The 18,338-nt window shown below is 38.3% G+C and overlaps 1 protein-coding gene across 6 annotated transcripts in view; it reads right to left on the bottom strand.

The window, feature by feature from the left end:
- The window catches only part of LOC139755976 (uncharacterized), a 734,338-nt gene that overhangs the window by 160,194 nt on the left and 555,806 nt on the right, over positions 1-18,338 (bottom strand). The window lies entirely within an intron of this gene.

The raw sequence follows: 18,338 nt of genomic DNA, 5'->3' as shown, positions 1-18,338 counted from the left end.
AGATAAAAATTCTATATAATACCAAAAACTATGACAGCTGCAAGATGTATCTTTATCTTTCATAAAAATGTTTATTCACTTTCCCTGAAAAAATCACTTACAACTTTTGTATGAAACTCAAACAATATAATTAGAGAAATGTTCTACAAGTGCAATGAGGAGTTTTGTATGGTATGTACCACAAGACTGTGAGGAGATGCAAAAAAGCCGAATCAGGGAAAGAATCTATCCTGCATTTGCCATCCTGAATGCAATGTCCATTAGATATGGACAGAGTCAACTTTGATAAAGTTCACGCCATTACAAAATTTACTTCTGATTATCTGACAGATATAGTCATCAGTGAAATAATCACAGTATTAACAGAATGATGTCAACAGAATTCCTTAAAACATACAGATTTACCTTTCCATTTTCAATTGTGTTCAAGAAACAATTTTATCCTGTGAATGATTGGTGTAAATGGTTCTCAGCATTTACATTCCTCTCTTTACCTTTTAAGATGATTAAGATCAGAAATGTATATGAAAAATCACAAAAATGGTAAGAAATGAGAGTGTAAACTTTAACTTTCATTATATGTTAAATACAATGCTGGGGAAACTAATGAAACAGTATAGGCTGAGGTGATGTGGAAGCACTTGAAGAATGTATGAAAAGAGGCCCCTGCAGATGTGTGTGGAACTGTAAAAATAACTAATGGAAAAAGAAACAGCCTTGTGGAATGAAGACTAGCTGAGATATAAAAAAAGAGTTTAGAAGGATATGCTTAATCTAAAAAAAAATATGAATAGTAAAGCATGCAGAATTATGTATATTCCCCTCCTTGTATCATAACTTTCTAAAAGAGGAAACAGAAGAAGGAGTCAAGCGGGGAGTGCTCATCCTCCTCCAAGGCTCAGATTGGGGTGTCTAAATGTGTGTGGATGTAACCAAGATGAGAAAAAAGGAGAGATAGGTAGTATGTTTGAGGAAAGGAACCTGGGTGTTTTGGTTCTGAGTGAAACGAAGCTCAAGGGTAAAGGGGAAGAGTGGTTTGGGAATATCTTGGGAGTAAAGTCAAGGGTCAATGAGAGGACAAGAGCAAGGGAAGGAGTAGCAGTACTCCTGAAACAGGAGTTGTGGGAGTATGTGATAGAGTGTAACAAAGTAAACTCTACATTGATATGGGTAAAACTGAAAGTGGATGGGAAGAGATGGGTGATTATTGGTGCATATGCACCTGGGCATGAGAAGAAAGATCATAAGAGGCAAGTGTTTTGGGAGCAGCTGAGTGAGTGTGTTAGTATTTTTGATGCACAAGACCAGGTTATAGTGATGGGTGATTTGAATGCAAAGGTGAGTAATGTGGCAGTTGAGGGGATAATTGGTGTACAAGGGGTGTTCAGTGTTGTAAATGGAAATGGTGAAGAGCTTGTAGATTTATATGCTGAAAAAGGACTGGTGATTGGGAATACCTGGTTTAAAAAGAGAGATATATGTAAGTATACATATGTAAGTAGGAGAGACGGCCAGAGAGCGTTATTGGATTACGTGTTAAATGATAGGCATGTAAAAGAGAGACTTTAGGATGTTAATGTGCTGAGAGGTGCAACTGGAGGGATGTCTAATCATTATCTTGTGGAGGCAAAAGTGAAGATTTGTAGAGGTTTTCAGAAAAGAAGAGAGAATGTTGGGGTGAAGAGAGTGGTGAGAGTAAGTGAGCTTGGGAAGGAGACTTGCTTGAGGAAGTAACAAGAGAGACTGAGTACATAATGGAAAAAGGTGAGAACAAAGGATGTAAGGGGTGTGGGGGAGGAATGGGATGTATTTAGAGAAGCAGTGAAGGCTTGCGCAAAAGATGCTTGTGGCATGAGAAGTGTGGGAGGTGGGCAGATTAGAAAGGGTAGTGAGTGGTGGGATGAAGAAGTAAGATTATTAGTGAAAGAGAAGAGAGAGGCATTTGGACGATTTCTGCAGGGAAATGACTGGGAGATGTATAAAAGAAAGAGGCAGGAGGTCAAGAGAAAGGTGCAAGAGGTGAAAAAGAGGGCAAATGAGAGTTGGGTTGTTAGAGTATCATTAAATTTTAGGGAGAATAAAAAGATATTTTGGAAGGAGGTAAATAAAGTGCATAAGACAAGGGAACAAATGGGAACATCAGTGAAGGGGGCTAATGGGGAGGTGATAACAAGTAGTGGTGATGTGAGAAGATGGAGTGAGTATTTTGAAGGTCTGTTGAATGTGTTTGATGATAGAGTGGCAGATATAGGGTGTTTTGGTCGAGGTGGTGTGCAAAGTGAGAGGGTTAGGTAGAATGATTTGTAAACAGAGAAGAGGTATCTTACACACTACTGAACTGGTTCAATACTGACTTACTCTATTATTCAAACAGTCACAAATTCTTTTTATTTCAACATCATGATCTATAAACACACTGAGAATGTTTACATCATGTGGAGGCCATCCTATTTTCTCATTTGAAATGTTTGATAATTTTGCCATCAATTCATATTCTTTTCGGCCCTACTAATTCATTTGTCTACATATACTAATTTCCAGGAATATCAGAGAGAGAAAGAGAGAGAGTCTGTACCTATAATGAGATTTTGCTATAATGGCATGGTCAGCATGAAGTGCTAACCATATGCCTTCCTTAATGAATAAGCGGCCAACTGCACGACAATCTTCCATTTATGTTCATGTGGGACTCATTTCAAAGACATGTTAAATATTCACCTTATTTCAGCATGTTTCTATTTCTCCTGGCAGTAAAGTGATTAGTCTCATTCTAGCTGTTCTAGTTTCCTGATTGGACTGTCATATATTTTTTGTCTGATATTTTTCTGTTTGGTATATTCCATGGTACTCTTGAAGATTCAATAACTCTGTATCTTCCTTGTTGAGAGGCTTTTAGGTTTAATACATTTTCTTTCTTACCTTCAGTTTGTTGCCGTGTGCAGATTACACAGTGTAACAATTTTTTTTGTTCTTGGCTGATAAGTGTTATTTTCTTATTATGTTTAAAAAGTAAAGACAATGGCTATTATTCCCTTGAAACTTTGCTTCTATGATCAGGACAGGGATATTTTGAAATTCACCTATTTTCCAGAACATTCCACATAGATTCAGCGCTGAGCAGCCAATATAGAACTTTCTAGAAGTTTCTAGTAATTCAAATAGTGGACAGAGGGGGAGGAAGACATTGTAGATCCAGACTACAATTTCAGAGTTGCAGCAGAGGGAAGAGACCCATACCACCCCAATCAAAAAGACCCTCAACAACTTGATCAGAGATCTTGGTCTCACAGAGTCCAATGCTGAGCTTTTGACATCTAGGCTCAAGCAGTGGAGCTTTGATGAAAATGTGCAAATCACAGATCAGAGGAAGCATCACCTAGATTTATCTAGCTTCTTCATCCATCAAGATGGGCTTTCCTTCTGCCACATTCTGGCACCTCTTTACTGACAGCCTCAGAGCCATGCTGCTCCATAATGGGAACAAGTACCCATCTCTTCACCTGGCTCACTAGGTGCACCTCAAAGAAGAATACAAGTGTCAAGATCTTGCTAGATGCCTTGAAGTATGATGAGTACAACTGGAAGGTCATCAGAGACTTCATAATGGTGGCATTACTGTTGGGTCTCCAAGGCAGTTTTACCAAGTTTCCCTGCTATCTTTACCTTTGGGACAGCAGGGACACTGCGGCACACTACCACAGGCAAGACTGGCCAAGGCAGACTGAATTCTCTGTGGGGATGAAAAACATCAAGTGGGAGTCACTAGTGGACCACTGGAAGGTGTTGATGCCAACAGTGCACATAAAATTAGGCCTTATGAAACAATTTGCTACAGCTCTAGATATGGAGTCTGCAGCCTTCAATTATCTTCAAGATTTCTTCCCTAAGCTGTCTCAGGCAAAGGTCAAAACCGGTGTCTTCATCAGACCACAGATAAAGAAGATCCTCGAGCACAAGGAATTCCCTAAGAGGCTCACTAGGAAGGAAAAAGCAACTTGATACAGCTTTGTCGCAGTGGTTTCGGGCCTCCTGGGCAATCATATGGCTGAAAACTATGTGGAGCTGTTTGAGACTATGGTGAAGAACCATGGCAAAATGGGCTGCAGGATATCCTCAAAGTCCATATCCTTGATGCTCATCTTGACAAATTCAAGAACATGGGAGCATATTCGAAGGAACGAGGCAAAAGCTTCCACCAGGATATACTGGACTTTGAATGTTGCTATCAAGGGACATATAAAGAGAACATGATGGAAGGTTATATCTGGGGTCTAATTCATGACAAGTGATTTGCAGTACAATCGAAAGTCTCAAAACACTATGCACTTCTAAATCTTTTGTGATCACTTTTGTTCAATATTATTGTAAATAATTTGTTTATGGATGGGGTTGTTAGGGAGGTAAATGCAAGAGTTTTGGAAAGAGGGGCAAGTATGAAGTCTGTTGGGGATGAGAGAGCTTGGGAAGTGAGTCAGTTGTTGTTCGCTGATGATACAGCGCTGGTGGCTGATTCATGTGAGAAACTGCAGAAGCTGGTGACTGAGTTTGGTAAAGTGTGTGGAAGAAGAAAGTTAAGAGTAAATGTGAATAAAAGCAAGGTTATTAGGTACAGTAGGGTTGAGGGTCAAGTCAATTGGGAGGTGAGTTTGAATGGAGAAAAACTGGAGAAAGTGAAGTGTTTTAGATATCTGGGAGTGGATCTGGCAGCGGATGGAACCATGGAAGCGGAAGTGGATCATAGGGTGGGGGAGGGGGCGAAAATCCTGGGGGCCTTGAAGAATGTGTGGAAGTCGAGAACATTATCTCGGAAAGCAAAAATGGGTATGTTTGAAGGAATAGTGGTTCCAACAATGTTGTATGGTTGCGAGGCGTGGGCTACGGATAGAGTTGTGCGCAGGAGGATGGATGTGCTGGAAATGAGATGTTTGAGGACAATGTGTGGTGTGAGGTGGTTTGATCAAGTGAGTAACGTAAGGGTAAGAGAGATTTTCTTTCTTTCGTACTATTCGCCATTTCCTGCATTAGCGAGGTAGCGTTATCAACAGAGGACTGGGCCTTAGAGGGAATATCCTCACCTGGCCCCCCCTCTCTGTTCCTTCCTTTGGAAAATTAAAAAAAAAAAAAAAACGAGAGGGGAGGATTTCCAGCCACCCTTTGGGCACATGGAGAGAATGAGTGAGGAAAGATTGACCAAGAGGATATATGTGTCGGAGGTGGAGGGAACGAGGAGAAGAGGGAGACCAAATTGGAGGTGGAAAGATGGAGTGAAAAAGATTTTGTGTGATCGGGGCCTGAACATGCAGGAGGGTGAAAGGAGGGCAAGGAATAGAGTGAATTGGAGCGATGTGGTATACCAGGGTTGACGTGCTGTCAGTGGATTGAAGCAAGGCATGTGAAGTGTCTGGGGTAAACCATGGAAAGCAGTGTAGGTATGTATATTTGCGTGTGTGGACGTATGTATATACATGTGTATGGGGGGGGGGTTGGGCCATTTCTTTCGTCTGTTTCCTTGCGCTACCTCGCAAACGCGGGAGACAGCGACAAAGTATAATAATAATAATAATAACATTTTAATTTCGATTCATATGTTGTCTTTCTGACTTTATGTAAATAAAAATTTGCAAACTTGCCTGTTGTCCGATTTGAAATAGGTAAACTTCAAAATATCACTGTCCTGGTCACAAAGGCAAAGTTTGAAGGGAAAAATAGCCTTTTTCTCTACTTTTTAGGTATAAGCAATTAGGAAATAAAATTTGCTATCCAGGAACAAAAACTGCATTACAAACTGTTATCACATATCTTTCTCCTCTTTCTAATCTATATAGTCAAAGTTCTTTTAGACTTCCAAGGTAGTTTACACATTCCATTCCCATCAATTTTGCTCATAAAGGGCTTCTGAAGTCTGTCTGTTCTTTTTATTTCCCTTATTTCCTTGGTAACCAGACAACACAGAACTTAATCTTACTTATAATATATAATAAAATATTTCATCAATGGGTTTCTATCTTCTGCATTGAATGTTTCCAGAATCATACCACTCATCACTTGCCCCAATATTGTTATCTTCTCAATTTGTTCTTGAATCCTACTGTCTTATATTATAATGACACCCAAATCTTTTAGTCTATTCCACTCTTAATCAATTGCGTTACTTGTTCCATAACTTATTTGGTCTAATAAGTCTTCATTAAATTCCAACAGGTTCACTTCCACCCACTTCTCAATTGTGTCTTTTTTCTAAATGTTCTTTTCATCAGTTTCCGACCCAATCACATTGCTTAATTTGGTGTTATTGGGGAAGCTCTTTAACACGCTTTCCAAAATTTCACTATCAATGTCTGACATCATTATCATAATAAGTAATAAGGCTAATACTGTCCACTGTGGTATACTGGTTAGGATATCTTCCTGCTTAGACATGATTCCACATGCTACCTTTTTGAAATAACCTTACCCTTAATGTTTTGTGTAGCTATTTTCTCTACCCAAATTCTGTAGTTTACTTTGTCAAATGTTTTTGTTAAGTCAAGAAAAAGTGTCTATTCTTTTTTCTTGCATTAAACTTTAAAATGTCATTAATGAGCTAATAATTGGGTTTGCATATTTTTTCCTGGTTCATATCCATGATGGCTTTGTTTAATCAACTGTTCTTGATCAGATGGTTTAATGTACCATCACTTTCAAAGACTTTGATTACTTGCAAGGTCTTATATTGTTTAAGTACTATCTTGGAGTCTCCTCTGTGTATTGGTGATATATATACCAATTTATAATAGTCTGCAATTATGCGTTCCTCCAGACTTTGCCTTCAAATTAACATCATTGGTTTTTCTATTGCTGATTTTGCCTTTCTGAGGAATATGGCTAGGAGTCCATCCCGTCCTGAAGCTGAAGTTTCTTTGAAATGGTCAATCACATTGATTATATCAACTTCCAATATTTCAATATATTTTTTACATACATATTTGCCATTTCCCAAATTAGTGAGGTAGCGTCAAGAACAAAGGACCAAGCCTTGGAGGGAATATCCTCACTTGGCCCCCTTCTCTGTTCCTTCTTTTGGAATATTAAAAATGAGGGGGGGGGAGGAATATGGCTAGGATTCCATCTGGTCCTGAAGCTGAAGTTTCTTTGAAATGATCAATCACATTGATTATATCAACTTCCAATATTTCAATATATTTTTTACATACATATGCCATTTCCCAAATTAGCGAGGTAGCGTTAAGAACAAAGGACCGAGCCTTGGAGGGAATATCCTCACTTGGCCCCCTTCTCTGTTCCTTCTTTTGGAATATTAAAAACAAGGAGGGGAGGATTTCCATCCCCCTGACCCTCCCCTTTTAGTTGCCTCCTACGACACACAGGGAATATGTGGGAAGTATTTTTTCTTCCCTATCCCCAAGGATAATATCAATATATATATAACTGCATTTTCATCATATTGATTAAACAGTTAATCATTCAGTTCAATGTTATGATCCGACAGACTTGTATTATTTACTTCTATATCAGAAAACTATTTACTTCTATATCAGAAAACAATGCCATGTCATTCGTAAAAATAAAGTCTACTGTGTTGCACCTTTTTGTTGGTACCTAAATTTCCCGCACAAGGCTGAGTGATTCACAGATATCAATTAGTCTTTGGAGCTGTTTGCTTTCAGCTGCTGATTCGACATTCTTTCCTTTGTACTAGTATGTACATTCATAATCTAGTCCTCTTTCCTTCCATTCAACACAATGGATATGAAAGCCACTGGCCAATATTATTATTGGATCAGTTTCCCTAATACCTTCAATACCTCTTTAACTTTTGTTAGAATTATTTCAGTGTCTTTGGTGGTCTGTATGATAATAGGTTTATTGGTTTATTGTGTTTATGGCTGGGACACTCACTATGATCAATTCAATATGATGTGACTCATCTTCATTTTGTTTTCCTTCTCGTCTATTCTGGAAATATACTGCTGAATTCCCTTGTTTGAATCTAGTTCATCTGCTTTGAATATTTCAAATCGTTCTAAGTTTCCTGCTTCTTTCACTTTTCATCAAGCAAAGTTTCCAACATATTGTTTTCCTTAGTGTATTCACCGATACCAATCACTTTGATCCTCGAGTTTTCACTAATCAGATTTTGTATTCTTATATTTATTATTTCCAGGATTATCACTTTCTTTTTAGTCCTCAGTTTAGTTTTTGGTTATTATATCTTCCCTCATACTATCTAACTTCTCATGTGAAGTTAGTTCTTTTCTGTTTATCAGAAAGATGTTCTTTATCTCACATCATGTAGTGTGATTTCATTATCACTCTATTCCCATTTCTGTAAGAACTTTCCTAATATGGTTCTCTAATGAAAAAGAATTCTGCCAGTCTAATGGGTTTCTATAATATTCATAATCTGGACAGTAATTACAAAAGTTCTCATTCCATTTTGTTCTTCTGTTCAGATTTGTCTTCTGTACTTTATATTCTTGCTAATATTGGTTCATACCACCATAGAATTATGAGTTTTATGGTAAATGTTTTGTGTATTTTCTATAATCATGTTTTGGTCTTTCTTGATTTCATTTTTGCATGGCATTTCTGCTGATTTTGGTACACAATCTCTATTTGTTATCCACACCATGTTTGTTTCATTTCCTAAGATGATCCTCATATGGACCTGTGGTAACTATCAATTCCTTTCTCTCATCCATCTTCACTGTTTTCTATTCTAGCAAATGGACTGTCATCATATTTCAATGGTATTGATTGTTTAAATCTATACTTCTTTTTCATACATCTTTAACCATACACACAGTAATGGTTAAATATGTATGAAAAAGAAGTGTGCATATTGTGTGCATAATCACATATATCCTAATTATGGCATCAGAAATTTGAAAAAGGAGTGCTTTCATCCACATAGTGGGTTGATTATACTCATATCTGTCAAAGTGACTGCACCTGCCGCTTAAATAATGTCTGCAATTTTTGTTGTCTTTCATCCTCTTTATTGGCACCTCTCAATGAGTGTTTGTGGTTGATTTCTAGCCAGTGATTGTTCAGAAGGCCTTCTTTTGTAAAGTTTGCTATTCTGTTATGCTTGCTTTTGAAAGGTGGATGTACAAGCAGATGATGTGTAGTTTAGGGTGGAGTGATTGAACTACGCGTGAGATTATCTATTTGTACTATAAGGTGAGGGAGTTTTACACTTGTGAGGCTCCATCTCTTGACCATTCTCTACTATCATACAACCTCTCAAATTTATATATGCTGTCGGCACTAACCATGTATCAGTTATCTTATTCCATCATCCATCACTCTTACCCCATAAATGTACATCCTTATATCTTTTTGGCTGTTTCTTGCTTCATTTCACACTGTCTTCTGGTTGTTCTGTCCCTAAATCTCTTGATAACAGTTCACTATCTACATCATCAATCTGTTTTAAGAACTTAACCTATGGATGCATAACAGGGTCATATTGACCCCAGCAGTGCCAAAACATTCAATATTTTTCATATGGGAGTGTGAGACAGATTTGCACCTTCTGATTTTTCATAATAGAGAATGATGTAAGTTTTTCAATTTCAGTTGATAACCCTTGATTATTATGTAGAAAAAAAAATCAAATCTCACATAACACAACAGGGCAATTAGCACCTGGTGCCTTGTACTGTTATGTGCTTTTTGGCACAGTGTTGTGTGCTGGTCTTGCATATTTGTGTATTGTGTGCAACCTGGAACACCAGCGTGGACAGTAACCCCTTTCAAATGTAGTCAACAGCTGCCTGACAGCTTCTTGAAGACATCTACATTTCACATGAAGCATAAGAAAAACATTTTAAGCCTCATAAAGAAGATAGAGTTAAGCAATAGGCTGGCTAAGGGTGAGTCCAAGGTGGCACTTGTGAAGGACTTCAACATCATGTGCTTGCTTACATATATGAATATCTCCATGTAAAATATTTACAATTAGGTAAAATATTCTAAATTGTAAAAATTTCTGAATTACCTAATATATTAAAACTCAACAACCAGAAATTTTTATCTTAAACAGCTGATTCCAAAAGCATTTTGGATAACAAAGGTTTTACCGTATGTAAATGAAGAAGAGTAATCTCCCAGAACAGAACCCTTTGGCACTAAATAGTCACCTCAACCCATCTAAAGAAGGCATCTCTGAATGCATATATCCTTTGTTCCTTTCTACTTAGATAATCTTTTAACCATCAAAGGAGTTTCCCCCTTATTCCTGCTTGGTGATTCAGCTCTTTAATCACCCTTACATGTGGCACAGTGTCAGATGTTCTGGCCATCCAAATACAAACAATCCACCCAGCCTTCACTTCTGTCCAAGACACAGATCACTCTTCTGTTGAGATCAAAGAGGTTTAATACACACGATCTCTCTTCCCTGAAACCATACTGTCTCTCACTTAAATAACTTCTTTGTAAAAATCTATCCATTTGCCTCATAATTACCTTCTCCAGAACATTCCACATCTGTGGGGCCAGTCTATAGATCAAGCCCTACTCCTGATCTCCTTTCTTAAAGATAGGTAATTTGCCTTTTTCTTTTCCCATGGCACATTGTTTTGAAGTTTATGTAGCATAACTGCATACCACATTTTCAGCATGCACAGTAAAATTTCATCAAGACCATGAGCCTTGAGTGGGTGAAACATTTTAGTGTTCTATTAATGTCTCTTCTAGATATCTCAATGCTTTCTAACCCATTCCATCTCACTGGTGATAGGGCTAGAGTGTCTTCATCTGTGAAAACACTTGAGCTTATTATCTAATTCCTCACACATCCTTAAATCATTCTCTACAAACCTACCTTCTGAATCCCTTACCCTAATTAGCTGCAATTTGACAACTGGCCCCTGATGAATTTCTGGAAAAAGTTTTTATTTTCTCCAGCCTTGTCCACAATAATCTTTTCAAAATTCTTTTCTTTCTTTCTTGTCCTGTTAATCTCATTCCTTACCATCTTACACCTTACAAATGTTGGATGGATGGAGTGTCATTTACTATCCTAACCACTGCACATCTCAGAGCTCCTTTGCTTGTTGATTTCTTTTATTAAACCATTCTGTTTTTTCTTACCATTCCTTCAGCATTAGAGGCTTGAGGTATCCATGTTTGGCTATTGAACTCCATATTCCAATCTGTGTTACCATGGAAACTGCTGAGGTTTGAGTCGTTTCCATAATAATACATCCTCTTTTATGTCTTGTCTCCACTTTGCTCTTGTACTTCTCCATTTACCACATAATCAAATTTAAGCATTACGTGATAGCTTTTCCAGTATCCTTGAGAGTTGTGTGAAGATAACATTTAGGACTGATGATGCACTAGTAATCATCACCCAAATATGCTTGCTAACATGATGTAGGAAAGTTTCCTGTATACACTCTAAAAACATGTCTTTATGACTTCCTATCACCATAAGAATCTAAATTCCCCCACTATATCTTTTTATATAAGAAATCCCACATTATCAGTAGTTTACTATCTCTAAGTAGTGAGTGTTTTTACGTCTTCATTTGCCATCCTCATTGTTCCTTCATTGTTTTCACTCAATATTTTCCTCTGCATTATCGCAATTCTTTGGAGGATTATATATGAAAATCACTATGCACTTCTTCCCTATAGTTAATCTTCCCAGTTTTTACCATCTGAAAGGGTCATCCTCCACTATTTCTTGAAATTTGTGGCTGTCTTTTATCATGAGTACCAATCTTCTTCCTCCTTAGCCTTCTTTCGCTCATTATTATCATGAACCCTTCTGAGCAGAACAGATAAGATCTCTCTTTAGTAAGCTTTGCTTTCAAGATTCAAAAAATATCAGGAGCAGTTTCCCTTATATGATCCTTGAATTCCTGCTCTTTACCATTAACTATTAATTCATCAACATTTGAATACCTTACATTCAGTCTGATATTACCTTCTCCTAACGCTCCTGCACTCTATGCAGTCCTTGTCGGGCAACTTCTTCCTTTAGCCTCATTTGCCGACTCCAGTCTTTTGTCTTCAGACTGTATTCTTTGCTTTTCTTCCTCTTTTCCTCTGATTTAACACATCTAATATATACCCTACTGAATGACAGTTTGTCCTAAAGTTCCTTAGCTTGCCTGAATACCTCCTGGGTAAATGACTCAAAGTCAAACATAACCAGAACTGGTTATATTTTGATTATGGCCATCAATTTTATTCCTTTATCACTGAAATTTCATCTGGCAAGTCTATAGCTTCCAGTAGTGTTTTAATGAGTGCTTTTCTTACTTTCTCCTTCTTCCTTATCGGGTGTATGACCTTTCAAGCCAATATAAATTGGTTATTTACATCCACTGAATACCTGCTTTCCTAATCTTTCTAATTTTGGGGCTACCTGTCTTTCAGCTATGTCCTTCATTGTTGAATTGTCAACCTGTGTGTGTGACTTTCTCTAAAATATCTCTACTAACAAAAAAACACTGGTCCTGTATGCTTGGTGCTTTTCTAAACCTTTCATCAACTTGGTCACAGACTTCCTTGGTTAATCCATCTATAACAGTGCATATTCTTTCAGCAGTTGCACTTAATTTCCTCTGCACCTCTTTTTGTCCCAACATCTATGTTTCTCATTGCACTTAATTTCCTCTGCACCTCTCTTTGTCCCTACATCTATGTTTCTCTAAATCAATCTTAATACTGTATGTCTGCTAGTCAGCTGCTGAAACGGCTCCTTCTGCACCTCCCTCACCACTATTGCCAGTAGATCTTAACTGTGTTAAGACTCCTTTCCTCTAACTGAAAAGTTCCTGAAATTGCTCCTTCTGCACTTCTCTGCAAGTTCTGTATGCAATTCAGTTCTTTCCCCTACCTAAAAAGCCTCTAAGATATCTAGAATTGACCCATCAGACTATATATGCTTATCAATTGCATCATCTTCTTTTGTCTGATTCTGTTCTTCCTGAATCCCATCCACAACACTGAAGTTTTGTTTATACTCAATGAATATATTTCTCAACTCTCTTACTTTGAGTCTCATCTCATGACACATGATTCTGAAATTAATCCATCTGTTTCTTAAATGTCTCTTCAAGTTGTGTTAATCATTCTTCTCGTTTTAAATGATTTCCCATAACTTCTTCAAACATTTGTTCTCTTGTAGTTCCTCTTTCATCTATATCTTTTGTCTCTTCCCAGTGGATCTTGTTATGAATGATTGGTCTTGGTACATTACTTTACTGAAGTCCATATCAGACTGTAGTACAATCTGAAACACCTTTATAAATGTATCTGGCTTTGTTAGTGTGGGCTGACAAACTTGTACCTATCTTTTCAGTCCAATTTTCTGTATCCTTTAAAATCTGCATCTTTTTTCTCTTTTTTGACTCAGACAGTCCTAGTGGTCTCAAAATGATCCCCCCAAAGTAACTCTATTAACAGTAATGAAGTTTACAAACAATAAACAGCCATATTCATGAGGAGCATTTAAATCTTCAACTGACTCTGATTGTAGCGCCTTTTGTTATTCTATAATCTATTACCTGTTTTCAAGTTAGAGCTACACATTCATTCAGTAAAAATGATTAAAACTTGTTCATTCCTTAATGTTAACCACTCGTTATAAAAAATTGGTTCTCCTTGTATAACTCACAATAATCAACATAATTAGATTCACTGAAGCTAGCAACACTAATGGGCATTCAATCTAAATCTTAAAAAATGTTCCACTCCAATAACCTATTAAACTCTTAAACTACGTACATTCAAACTCACTATCCTGTGTATTTATCACCCAGGGGCGCTTTCACATTTTACTCCCTCACCTAATTAGCACAAACTAGGCTTCAAGAGTTGTAGAACCTCAATTAGATTCAATGAACCTAGCAACACTATTGGACATTCAATTCAAATTTGAAAATGTTCCACTCCCAAAACATACACACTCAAACTCACTATCCAGTGTATATATCACCCAGGGGCTCCTTCACATTCTACTCCCTCACCTTACTAGCACATAATTGGCTTCAGTTGTTGACCCTCCAAAATCTTCAAATTACAAGCACTACTAGAGCTTTTCTAACTGGCTTGTTGGCTAGTTGTGTGTGTATCAAGGATAGATTTGTAATTAGCTATATGTACTGTACAGGGAAGGAGATTTACATTCATGGGGCCCCATCTCTTGAACATTTTCTATCATACAACCTCTTACATTAATGAATGCTGTCTGCATTAACCATATCCTCAGTCATTCTCTTCCATTCATCCTCCACTCTAATACTATTCAAATACTTATTTACATACTTTGTAACAAGTTTCTTACTTAATTTCATGTTTTGTCCTCTGGTTGCACTATCCCTAGATCTCTCAAAGAACTGTTCCCTGTCAGTATCATCAATCTCTTTTAAAACTTAAAGGTTGTGATCAGCTCAACCCTTACTGTCTCTTCCAAGGTGGGTAAATTTAAAGCCTCCAGCCTTTCCCTGTAACTTTACTTTCTTAATTCTGGTACCATCTTTGTTGTCCTCCTCTATACCTTCTCTATGCACTCTTTGTGCTTCATTAGGTAAAGTCACCGAACCTAAGAAGTATACTCTAGTTTTGGCCTTGTGTAGGATATGAATTGCTCACTATATATTTCCTTAATCATATATGAGAAAGCTATTCTGGTGTTTGCCAGAAGACACTGTGTTTCCCTAACTATTCTAATTATATGGGACAGGTTATGGATGGTGTTGACTCCCAAGTCCTTCTCACACAGAAACCTGAAGCAATTTCCTGCATAATAATAATCATATTGTGGCCTCTTTAATTTTGTCCTATCCTCATTACTTTATATTTGCTTGGGATGAATTTCATCAACCATGTAGAAGACCAACTTTGTAGTCTGCATAGGTCCTCCTCACTCTTCACTTCCCTCGTGACTTTTGCATCTAACAATACATTCATACAGGATTACATACCTTCAGGCAAGTCATTCACATAGATCAAGAAGAGCAATGGTTCCAAAACAGAGCCCTGAAGCACTCCACTGGTGACCTAAATCCAAATGAAGAAGACTCCTCTAATAAGTGTCCTTTGTTTCTTTTACTAAGATACTTTTACATACATCAGAGGAGTCTTCCCCCTTATTGCTATCTGATATTCCAGCTTCTTAATCACTCTCACATGCAGTGCTGAGTCAAATGCTTTCTGGCAATTAAGACATAAATATTTTACCCAGCTTTCCCTTTTGCACAGATCAGAGCTCACTCTCTTAAGAACCTAAAGGATCCTCTAAACATGACCTTTCCCTAAAACTATGTTGTCTCTCACTAATACATCTTCTCTACAGAAAATCATCCATTTGCTTTCTGATTAACTCTTTCAATACCTTACAGACCACACCCATCGAAGAGAGTGGTCTATAGTTCAACACCTATTCCCAGTCTCCTTTCTTATAGATCAGCATGACATTTTCCCTTTTCCACTCCACTGGCAGTTTGCCAATCTCCAGCATCAATTTGAACAGTATTTCAAAAGGTCTGTCTCGAGTATTTGCACACATCTTTAGCACATATGTTGAAATTTCATTAGAACCATGACCCTTGTATGGGTTAAGACCCTTTAGTGTATACTTAATATCTTTTCAAGACACCTCAATGTTTAATAAAGCTTTTCTCATCCCATATCACTAGTGATGGAGATACAGTGTCTTCGACCTATCTATTCATCTATTCATCTATATCTCTGATGCCTGACATTTCCCTCTAAAAGCTCCCATTAAGGGGATGGCCACAGCAAAAGTCTCCACTTACCCCTGTCCTTATATATATATATATATATATATTTTTTTTTTTTTTTTTGCCGCTGTCTCCCGCGTTTGCGAGGTAGCGCAAGGAAACAGACGAAAGAAATGGCCCAACCCACCCCCATACACATGCCTTGATTCAATCCACTGCCAGCACGTCAACCCCGGTATACCACATCGCTCCAATTCACTCTATTCTTTGCCCTCCTTTCACCCTCCTGCATGTTCAGGCCCCGATCACACAAAATCTTTTTCACTCCATCTTTCCACCTCCAATTTGGTCTCCCTCTTCTCCTCGTTCCCTCCACCTCCGACACATATATCCTCTTGGTCAATCTTTCCTCACTCATTCTCTCCAAGTGACCAAACCATTTCAAAACACCCTCTTCTGCTCTCTCAACCACGCTCTTTTTATTTCCACACATCTCTCTTACCCTTACGTTACTTACTCGATCAAACCACCTCACACCACACACTGTCCTCAAACATCTCATTTCCAGCACATCCATCCTCCTGCGCACAACTCTATCCATAGTCCACGCCTCGCAACCATACAACATTGTTGGAACCACTATTCCTTCAAACATACCCATTTTTGCTTTCAGAGATAATGTTCTCGACTTCCACACATTCTTCAAGGCTCCCAGAATTTTCGCCCCCTGCCCCACCCTATGATCCACTTCCGCTTCCATGGTTCCATCCGCTGCCAGATCCACTCCCAGATATCTAAAACACTTCACTTCCTCCAGTTTTTCTCCATTCAAACTCACCTCCCAACTGACTTGACCCTCAACCCTACTGTACCTAATAACCTTGCTCTTATTCACATTTACTCTTAACTTTCTTCTTTCACACACTTTACCAAACTCAGTCACCAGCTTCTGCAGTTTCTCACATGAATCAGCCACCAGCGCTGTATCATCAGCGAACAACAACTGACTCACTTCCCAAGCTCTCTCATCCCCAACAGAATCATACTTGCCCCTCTTCCCAAAACTCTTGCATTCACCTCCCTAACAACCCCATCCATAAACAAATTAAACAACCATGGAGACATCACACACCCCTGCCGCAAACCTACATTCACTGAAAACCAATCACTTTCCTCTCTTCCTACGCGTACACATGCCTTACATCCTCGATAAAAACTTTTCACTGCTTCTAACAACTTGCCTCCCACACCATATATTCTTAATACCTTCCACAGAGCATCTCTATCAACTCTATCATATGCCTTCTCCAGATCCATAAATGCTACATACAAATCCATTTGCTTTTCTAAGTATTTCTCACATACATTCTTCAAAGCAAACACCTGATCCACACATCCTCTACCACTTCTGAAACCACACTGCTCTTCCCCAATCTGATGCTCTGTACATGCCTTCACCCTCTCAATCAATACCATCCCATATAATTTGCCAGGAATACTCAACAAACTTATACCTCTGTAATTTGAGCACTCACACTTATCCCCTTTGCCTTTATACAATGGCACTATGCACGCATTCCGCCAATCCTCAGGCACCTCACCATGAGTCATACATACATTAAATAACCTTACCAACTAGTCAACAATACAGTCACCCCCTTTTTTAATAAATTCCACTGCAATATCATCCAAACCTGCTGCCTTATATATATATATAATATATATATATATATATATATATATATATATATATATATATATATATATATATATATATATATATATATATATATATATATTTTTTTTTCTTTTAACTATTCGCCATTTCCCGCATCAGCAAGGTAGCGTTAAGAGCAGAGGACTGGGCCTCTGAGGGAACATCCTCACCTGGCCCCCTTCTCTGTTCCTTCTTTTGGAAAATTAAAAAAAAAAAAAACAAGAGGGGAGGATTTCCAGCCCCCCGCTCCCTCCCCTTTTAGTCGCCTTCTACGACACGCAGGGAATACGTGGGAAGTATTCTTTCTCCCCAATCCCCAGGCATAATATATATATATATATATATATGGTGTGGGAGGCAAGTTGTTAGAAGCAGTGAAAAGTTTTTATCGAGGATGTAAGGCATGTGTACGTGTAGGAAGAGAGGAAAGTGATTGGTTCTCAGTGAATGTAGGTTTGCGGCAGGGGTGTGTGATGTCTCCATGGTTGTTTAATTTGTTTATGGATGGGGTTGTAAAGGAGGTAAATGCAAGAGTCCTGGAAAGAGGGGCAAGTATGAAGTCTGTTGGGGATGAGAGAGCTTGGGAAGTGAGTCAATTGTTGTTCGCTGATGATACAGCGCTGGTGGCTGATTCATGTGAGAAACTGCAGAAGCTGGTGACTGGGTTTGGTAAAGTGTGTGAAAGAAGAAAGTTGAGAGTAAATGTGAATAAGAGCAAGGTTATTAGGTACAGTAGGGGTGAGGGTCAAGTCAATTGGGAGGTGAGTTTGAATGGAGAAAAACTGGAGGAAGTGAAGTGTTTTAGATATCTGGGAGTGGATCTGTCAGCGGATGGAACCATGGAAGCGGAAGTGGATCATAGGGTGGGGGAGGGGGCGAAAATTTTGGGAGCCTTGAAAAATGTGTGGAAGTCG

This window comes from Panulirus ornatus, chromosome 20 (assembly GCF_036320965.1).
Source record: "Panulirus ornatus isolate Po-2019 chromosome 20, ASM3632096v1, whole genome shotgun sequence".
Classification (NCBI taxonomy): Eukaryota; Metazoa; Arthropoda; class Malacostraca; order Decapoda; family Palinuridae; genus Panulirus; species Panulirus ornatus.
This window is presented reverse-complemented; position numbering and strand designations above follow the sequence as displayed.